Raw genomic sequence first — 8,898 nt, forward strand, 5'->3', positions numbered from 1 at the left:
CTGAGGGAGAGCCTCAAGGTTAGACCTGATCCTTGACTCAACTTGGCAACAAAATGGCGCAGACAGTCTGCTATTTTAATGCCTTAATTTTTTCGGCAAGATTTAATACATCTTGCTCGGATTGGAAATTTTTCTGCAAGGTTTTAGACATCTTGCTGAGGATTGATTGAAATGCCTCATTCTGATTCCATATTTTATAGGTTCAACTAGTCTTTTAGGTGAGAGGTTGCAAGTCTCGTTATCATCACTACCTTTAGGATGATGAAGAACAACCCTCCCAACCAACCCGAGGGAGAGCCTCAAGGTTAGACCTGATCCTTGAATCAGCTTGACCACAAAAAGGCACAGATAGTCAGTTATTTTAATGCCATAGATTTTTCGGCAAGATTTAATACATCTTGCTCGGATTGGAGATTTTTCTGCAAGGTTTAAGACATCCTGTTAAGGATTGATTGAAATGCCTCATTCTGATTCCATATTTTGAAGGTTCAACTAGTCTTTAAGGTGAGAGGTTGCAAGTCTCGGTATCATCACTGCCTTTGTGATGACGAAGAACGACGCTCCCAACCAACCTGAGGGAGAGCCTCAAGGTTAGACCTGATCCTTGACTCAGCTTGGCCACAAATAGGCACAGATAGTCTGCTATTTCAATGCCATAGATTTTTCGGCAAGATTTGATACATCTTGCTCGGATTGGAGATTTTTCTGCAAGGTTTAAGACATCTTGCTGAGGATTGATTGAAATGCCTCATTCTGATTCCATATTTTATAGGTTCAACTAGTCTTTTAGGTGAGAGGTTGCAAGTCTCGGTATCATCACTGCCTTTGGGATGACGAAGAACGACCCTCCCAACACACCTGAGGGAGAGCCTCAAGGTTAGACCTGATCCTTGACTCAGCTTGGCAACAAAATGGCGCAGACAGTCTGCTATTTTAATGCCCTAATTTTTTCGGCAAGATTTAATACATCTTGCTCGGATTGGAGATTCTTTTAGCAAGGTTTAAGACATCTTGCTAAGGATTGATTGAAATGCCTCATTCTGATTCCATATTTTGAAGGTTCAACTAGTCTTTTAGGTGAGAAGTTGCAAGTCTCGGTATCATCACTGCCTTTGGGATGACGAAGAACGACCCTCCCAACCAACCTGAGGGAGAGCCTCAAGGTTAGACCTGATCCTTGACTCAGCTTGGCAACAAAATGGCGCAGACAGTCTGCTATTTTAATGCCTTAATTTTTTCGGCAAGATTTAATAAATCTTGCTCCGATTGGAGATTATTCTGCAAGGTTTAAGACATCTTGCTAAGGATTGATTGAAATGCCTCATTCTGATTCCATATTTTATAGGTTCAACTAGTCTTTTAGGTGAGAGGTTGCAAGTCTCGGTATCATCACTGACTTTGGGATGATGAAGAACGACGCTCCCAACCAACCTGAGGGAGAGCCTCAAGGTTAGACCTGATCCTTGACTCAGCTTGGCCACAAAAAGGCACAGATAGTCTGCTATTTTAATGCCATAGATTTTTCGGCAAGATTTAATACATCTTGCTCGGATTGGAGATTTTTCTGCAAGGTTTTAGACATCTTGCTGAGGATTGATTGAAATGCCTCATTCTGATTCCATATTTTATAGGTTCAACTAGTCTTTTAGGTGAGAGGTTGCAAGTCTCGGTATTGTCGCTGCCTTTGGGATGACGAAGAAGGACCCTCCCAACCAACCCGAGGGAGAGCCTCAAGGTCTTCTTCTTCTTCTCGTTCGCTCTAGACAGTCAGGTCCGATCTTCTGATATATTCTGTGGTGTTTTGCAGCTGTTGGAGGTCTCCATAGAGCTGGTCTTGTAGGCTGGTACCTTCTGGCCAGATGTCTTTTCTCAGAGCTGCCAATCTCGCACATCTTGTCAGGATGTGTGCCACGGTCATCGGTTCCGTGGCACATGGGCACAAGTCGTTGTCTCCGATCCGTAACTTTGTAAACAGGTGATGGCGTAACCTGCTGTGGCTGGTTCGCAGTCGGAATATGATGGCCTGGCCTCTTCTGGTGAGTTTGTTGTAATTGTCATTAGCATCATATCCCTCGTGCTCTTCCTTCCACTTGGTCCAGTAGGCAGCTTTGATATTGGTTTTTGCCTCCTTATATGTTAGGGACAGGTCGCTCTGGTGTAGTTGGCTTCCTTCCTTGGCCAGATGGTCGGCCTTCTCGTTCCCCTTGATGTTGCAGTGGGCTGGTATCCACTGGAGAACGACTTTCTTCCTGCATGAACATAGGGCTTTTAGAGATGTGGTGAGGTTCTGCATTTCCTCCTTCTTCGGATCTTGCATGGCTTTCAGGACAGAAAGGGCATCAGTGAATATGACTATTCGATGTCTGGTCTTGTTCCTCTTCTGTTTCAGCCTCTTGGTTGCCTCTTCAATTGCGACGGCTTCAGCTCTGTAGTTGCTGGAGTATCTACCTGTAGATATCGCGATTGTCTCTTCCTCGTCTTTATACTTGATAAGGATGCCTCCTCCTCCATCTCTGGTTGCGTCAGTTGCTGACCCATCAGTATACACATGGGTCCACTTCTGGTCTGGGTACTGCATGTGGATATGCTCCATTGTCAGAGCTTTCCATGCCTCATCAGTTTGGAGGTGTTTGCTGAGGATACCATGGACTGTCTCCTTGATCTCCGGTGACATTCGGGGGTCGAGTGTTGGCTTGGGTCTGCTAGATGGTATATCCCTTGGAGTGCTGACTTTCAGTTCAGGGTGATTCCTTTCCAGTGCCTTGCTTTGACTGATGAAGCTGCCTCGCTTCAGTCTTTTCCGAGCTCCTTTTTGGACTCTCTGGTGCATTGGGTGGGTTTTCATCCTTTTGAACTTCTCTGCCAGTGTGATCACCTTCACTTCCCTCCGGTCTTCTTGTGGTTGGAGCTTGGTTATGGTCTCCATTGCAGTGATTGGCGTAGATTTCATGGCCCCGGTGATGATACGCTCGGCTTGGTTCTGCACACGATTGAGTTTTGCAGTGTTGGACTTGGCTGCATTGGCCATTGCAGTTGTCCCGTACTCCATCACTGGCCTTATTCTTCCGACATAGAGTTTCTTCAGTACACTGGTGTCTGCTCCCCACTGCCTGCATGTCAGCTTCTTCATGAGTGAGAGTCGCCGTTTTGCCCGGAGAGTGGTTAGCTCTATGTGGTTCCTCCATGTCATTCGACGGTCAAAGGTCATTCCGAGGTATTTGGGGGTCTGTTCTTGTTGAAGAGATTTCCCGTTTAGAGTGAGGCGGGTTTTCTGTTGCTTGGTTGAGAGTGAGAAGATCGTGTAGGCTGTCTTGGCGGAGTTCACAGTAACAAGCCAGGTTTCGGCCCACTTCTGCAGTGTGTTCAGAGCTGCCTGGATGCGTGATCTTGCCACATCTAGTTTCTCTTCAGAGCACCACAGAACTAGGTCATCAGCGTAGATAGCTCCCTTGACTTTCTTGGGCATTCCGGCTAGTATGTCATTGATGAATACCAGGAAGAGTGTGGGGGAGAGTACTCCTCCCTGGGGTACACCTTGTCTCAGCAGCTTCTTCCTGCTGTGTTGTCCCTGCACCTTGACTCTAGCCTTTCTGTTGTGTAGATACTGTGAGATCCATGCGTACATGTTCCCTCTGATCCCACACTGGTGTAGTTTGAGTTTGAGTCCGGCCTTCCAGACTTTGTCGAATGCTTTCTCCATGTCGACAAAGACAGCTAGCGTGACCTCTTTGTCCTGGAAGGCGTCTTCGATCTCCTGGGCTATGTAGGTTACTTGGTCCTCTGTAGATCGGTTGCTTCGGAAGCCTGCTTGCTCTGGACGGAGGATTTGTTTCTCTTCTAGGTGCCATGTCAGCCGGTTGTTAATCAGCCGTTCCATAACCTTTCCGACATTACTCGTGAGGCTGATTGGTCTGTAGCTCTGGGCTTTAGCTTTGTCCTTGCCGGGCTTGTGTATTGGGATCATAACCGCTTCCCTCCATATTTGTGGAACCTTTCCAGTTTTCCAGCTGGTATTGTAGATGTGTAGCAACCTATCTTCTGCTACCGTTCCTAGATGTAGAAGCATCTCGTTCGTGATGTCGTCTGGTCCAGGCGATTTCTTCAATTTCAGTGTGGATAGGGCTTCTTTCAGTTCCTTCTTGGTGAAGTTCTTGGTCATCATCTCATCCTCACTCTTCTGTTGGTTACGAAACGACTTCTGGGCTCCCAGAACTTCTCTGTTCCTCTCTGGTGGTATTTCGATGTCACTGATTTGTTGGTATTCGTTGATGAAGTGGTTCGCTGCTTTCTTTCCTGTCAAGAGCTCCTGTTTGTTGTTCTCGAGAATCGGTGCTTGTCCCTTTGGTTTTTCGTCATTTAGAGCCTGGGCAAGCTTCCATAACTTGTTTCCATCTCGATCCAGGTTGAGGCTCTCGGTTTTCTCAATCCACTTCTTCCTTGAACTTTGGATGCATGCCTTCTTGTACCTTGCAGTTGCTTCTTTCAGGGTGATGTTGTTTTCTGTGTTTGGTGTTGCTTCCAGGCTTTCCCTCGCTTTCTGCACGGCATCGTCTAGCTCCTGCAGCTCCTCTGTCCAATAGGGCTTGTAGTTCTTTCTTGCTCCTCTTGGAATGCTTTCCTTGGCAGCAGTGAGGAGTGCCTGGTTGAACTCTTTCACCATCTTGTTGATGCTAGGGCTTTTTTGGAGATGTTTGGTGTTCTCATCTGTTTTAGAGGTGAAGAGATCCCAGTTGGCTTTCTTGTAGTTCCATCTCGGGAGAGTGCTGGCTTCTTGCGGCCTGTGGTTCAGGTTGATAGTGAGTTTGACTGGTCTGTGATCACTACCTCCTAGTTGTTTCAGAACTGATCTTGTTGTTCTTCCATACAGGTCATTGGTGGCAAAGGCGAGGTCCGGGTTCGATGTTGTGTGCCACCTTCTTGAGTAGAAGGTTGGTGGATCCTCGGCATCGTTTAGGAGGAGCAGGTTGTTGTCGATCTGCCAGTCCTCCACTTCATTCCCTCTCTTGTCTGAATCTGTGTATCCCCAGCTTTCAGAGTGGCTGTTGAAATCTCCGAGTACCAGGCAGTTGGATTCCGGCACTTCAAGCTTCTCTAGGGATAGTTCTTTGTCATTGGGACAGTAGATGTTATAGATCTTGATGTCCTCCTCTTGGATCTTTGTCCTGATTTCATTGATCTCTGCTTCTCTGTTGGTGTTCACCTCAAAGTCTTGTACTGGGATGGAGTTGTGTACTAAGACTAGAACACCGCCGTTTGATCTTTCAATGCGATTCTTCCTGATGGTTTGGTTCTTCGATTCTCAGTAAGGTGAGTCTCTTGGATGCATGCGATGTCTATTTTCTCTGTATGCAGGCGCTCTGTGAGAGCGCCTTTCTTGTTGTACACGCCTTCTGCATTCCATTGGAGGATGTTGAGGGCTCTGATCTCTTCATTTGTCTGGCCAGTAGCTTTCCCTGCCCGTCTCCTGGCTCCTCGAGACGGGGTCACGGGACCACCAGTCGCGTTGGGTGGACCCCTTCGAGGCCTGGGGCCCGGTGCTCTTCCAGCCTGGCGGGTCTCCACAGGTCGAGCACCATCTCGTATCATTGATTGGTTGTCTGTCATAGCGTTTTGGATGCGTTGCACTGTGGTTAGGCGCCACCCCCGCTGGTTAGACGCCAGGGCGCTGGCCCAGTGCATCCGACTTCAGCATGCTATTTAACCCATAGCTGGGGATTGGATTAGTGAGTGCCAGGGCGTGTCCACATGCCAGTGGGCCTGCACACTGCACTTCTGGGGCTCCAATCTGCTCCGAGATCCCCAGCAGATTTTGCCTGGAGCCGCAAGGTGTCCAGTTACCGCAGGCCACCACGAGGAGGTACTGCTGGAGTCTTGATAGAGGAGAGGCTGTGTACTGGCAGGAGGAGACTTACGCACATCTGCTCCTCTTTTCACCCGAGGGCTAGCCAGCGGCCGTAGCTGAAAGCGAGAAACGTATCTACACTACGCTAAAGCACTAGACGCGTCACTCCACCCAGTGGTTAAACCACATGGCCCACGGTTAGACCTGATCCTTGACTCAGCTTGGCAACAAAATGGAGCAGACAGTCTGCTATTTCAATGCCATAGATTTTTCGGCAAGATTTAATAAATCTTGCTCGGATTGGAGGTTTTTCTGCAAGGTTTAAGACATCTTGCTAAGGATTGATTGAAATGCCTCATTCTGATTCCATATTTTATAGAATCAACTAGTCTTTTAGGTGAGAGATTGCAAGTCTCGGTATCATCACTGCCTTTGGGATGACGAAGAACGACCCTCCCAACACACCTGATGGAGAGCCTCAAGGTTAGACCTGATCCTTGACTCAGCTTGGCAACAAAATGGCGCAGACAGTCTGCTATTTTAATGCCTTAATTTTTTCGGCAAGATTTAATACATCTTGCTCGGATTGGAGATTCTTTTAGCAAGGTTTAAGACATCTTGCTAAGGATTGATTGAAATGCCTCATTCTGATTCCATATTTTGAAGGTTCAACTAGTCTTTTAGGTGAGAAGTTGCAAGTCTCGGTATCATCACTGACTTTGGGATGACGAAGAACGACCCTCCCAACCAACCTGAGGGAGAGCCTCAAGGTTAGACCTGATCCTTGACTCAGCTTGGCAACAAAATGGCGCAGACAGTCTGCTATTTTAATGCCTTATTTTTTTCGGCAAGATTTAATACATCTTGCTCGGATTGGAGATTATTCTGCAAGGTTTAAGACATCTTGCTAAGGATTGATTGAAATGCCTCATTCTGATTCCATATTTTATAGGTTCAACTAGTCTTTTAGGTGAGAGGTTGCAAGTCTCGGTATCATCACTGACTTTGGGATGACGAAGAACGACCCTCCCAACCAACCTGAGGGAGAGCCTCAAGGTTAGACCTGATCCTTGACTCAGCTTGACCACAAAAAGGCAGAGATAGTCTGCTATTATAATGCCATAGATTTTTCTGCAAGATTTAATACATCTTGCTCGGATTGGAGATTTTTCTGCAAGGTTTTAGACATCTTGCTGAGGATTGATTGAAATGCCTCATTCTGATTCCATATTTGATAGGTTCAACTAGTCTTTTAGGTGAGAGGTTGCAAGTCTCGGTATTGTCGCTGCCTTTGGGATGACGAAGAACGACCCTCCCAACCAACCTGAGGGAGAGCCTCAAGGTTAAACCTGATCCTTGACTCAGCTTGGCAACAAAATGGAGCAGACAGTCTGCTATTTCAATGCCATAGATTTTTCGGCAAGATTTAATAAATCTTGCTCGGATTGGAGGTTTTTCTGCAAGGTTTAAGACATCTTGCTAAGGATTGATTGAAATGCCTCATTCTGATTCCATATTTTATAGAATCAACTAGTCTTTTAGGTGAGAGATTGCAAGTCTCGGTATCATCACTGCCTTTGGGATGACGAAGAACGACCCTCCCAACACACCTGATGGAGAGCCTCAAGGTTAGACCTGATCCTTGACTCAGCTTGGCAACAAAATGGCGCAGACAGTCTGCTATTTTAATGCCTTAATTTTTTCGGCAAGATTTAATACATCTTGCTCGGATTGGAGATTCTTTTAGCAAGGTTTAAGACATCTTGCTAAGGATTGATTGAAATGCCTCATTCTGATTCCATATTTTGAAGGTTCAACTAGTCTTTTAGGTGAGAAGTTGCAAGTCTCGGTATCATCACTGACTTTGGGATGACGAAGAACGACCCTCCCAACCAACCTGAGGGAGAGCCTCAAGGTTAGACCTGATCCTTGACTCAGCTTGGCAACAAAATGGCGCAGACAGTCTGCTATTTTAATGCCTTATTTTTTTCGGCAAGATTTAATACATCTTGCTCGGATTGGAGATTATTCTGCAAGGTTTAAGACATCTTGCTAAGGATTGATTGAAATGCCTCATTCTGATTCCATATTTTATAGGTTCAACTAGTCTTTTAGGTGAGAGGTTGCAAGTCTCGGTATCATCACTGACTTTGGGATGACGAAGAACGACCCTCCCAACCAACCTGAGGGAGAGCCTCAAGGTTAGACCTGATCCTTGACTCAGCTTGACCACAAAAAGGCACAGATAGTCTGCTATTATAATGCCATAGATTTTTCTGCAAGATTTAATACATCTTGCTCGGATTGGAGATTTTTCTGCAAGGTTTTAGACATCTTGCTGAGGATTGATTGAAATGCCTCATTCTGATTCCATATTTGATAGGTTCAACTAGTCTTTTAGGTGAGAGGTTGCAAGTCTCGGTATTGTCGCTGCCTTTGGGATGACGAAGAACGACCCTCCCAACCAACCTGAGGGAGAGCCTCAAGGTTAAACCTGATCCTTGACTCAGCTTGGCAACAAAATGGAGCAGACAGTCTGTTATTTCAATGCCATAGATTCTTCGGCAAGATTTAATACATCTTGCTCGGATTGGAGATTTTTCGGCAAGGTTTAAGACATCTTGCTAAGGATTGATTGAAATGCCACATTCTGATTCCATATTTTATAGGTTCAACTAGTCTTTTAGGTGAGAGATTGCAAGTCTCGGTATTGTCGCTGCCTTTGGGATGACAATGAACGACCTTCCCAACCAACCTGAGGGAGAACCTCAAGGTTAGACCTGATCCTTGACTCAGCTTGGCAACAAAATGGCGCAGAAAGTCTGCTATTTCAATACCATAGATTTTTTGGCAAGATTTAATACATCTTGCTCGGATTGGAGATTTTTCTGCAAGTTTTAAGACATCTTGCTAAGGATTGATTGAAATGCCTCATTCTGATTCCATATTTTATAGGTTCAACTACTCTTTTAGGTGAGAGGTTGCAAGTCTCGGTATTGTCGCTGCCTTTGGGATGACGAAGAACGACCCTCCCAACCAACCTGAGGGAGAGCCTC

This window comes from Lineus longissimus, chromosome 6 (assembly GCF_910592395.1).
Source record: "Lineus longissimus chromosome 6, tnLinLong1.2, whole genome shotgun sequence".
Classification (NCBI taxonomy): domain Eukaryota; kingdom Metazoa; phylum Nemertea; class Pilidiophora; order Heteronemertea; family Lineidae; genus Lineus; species Lineus longissimus.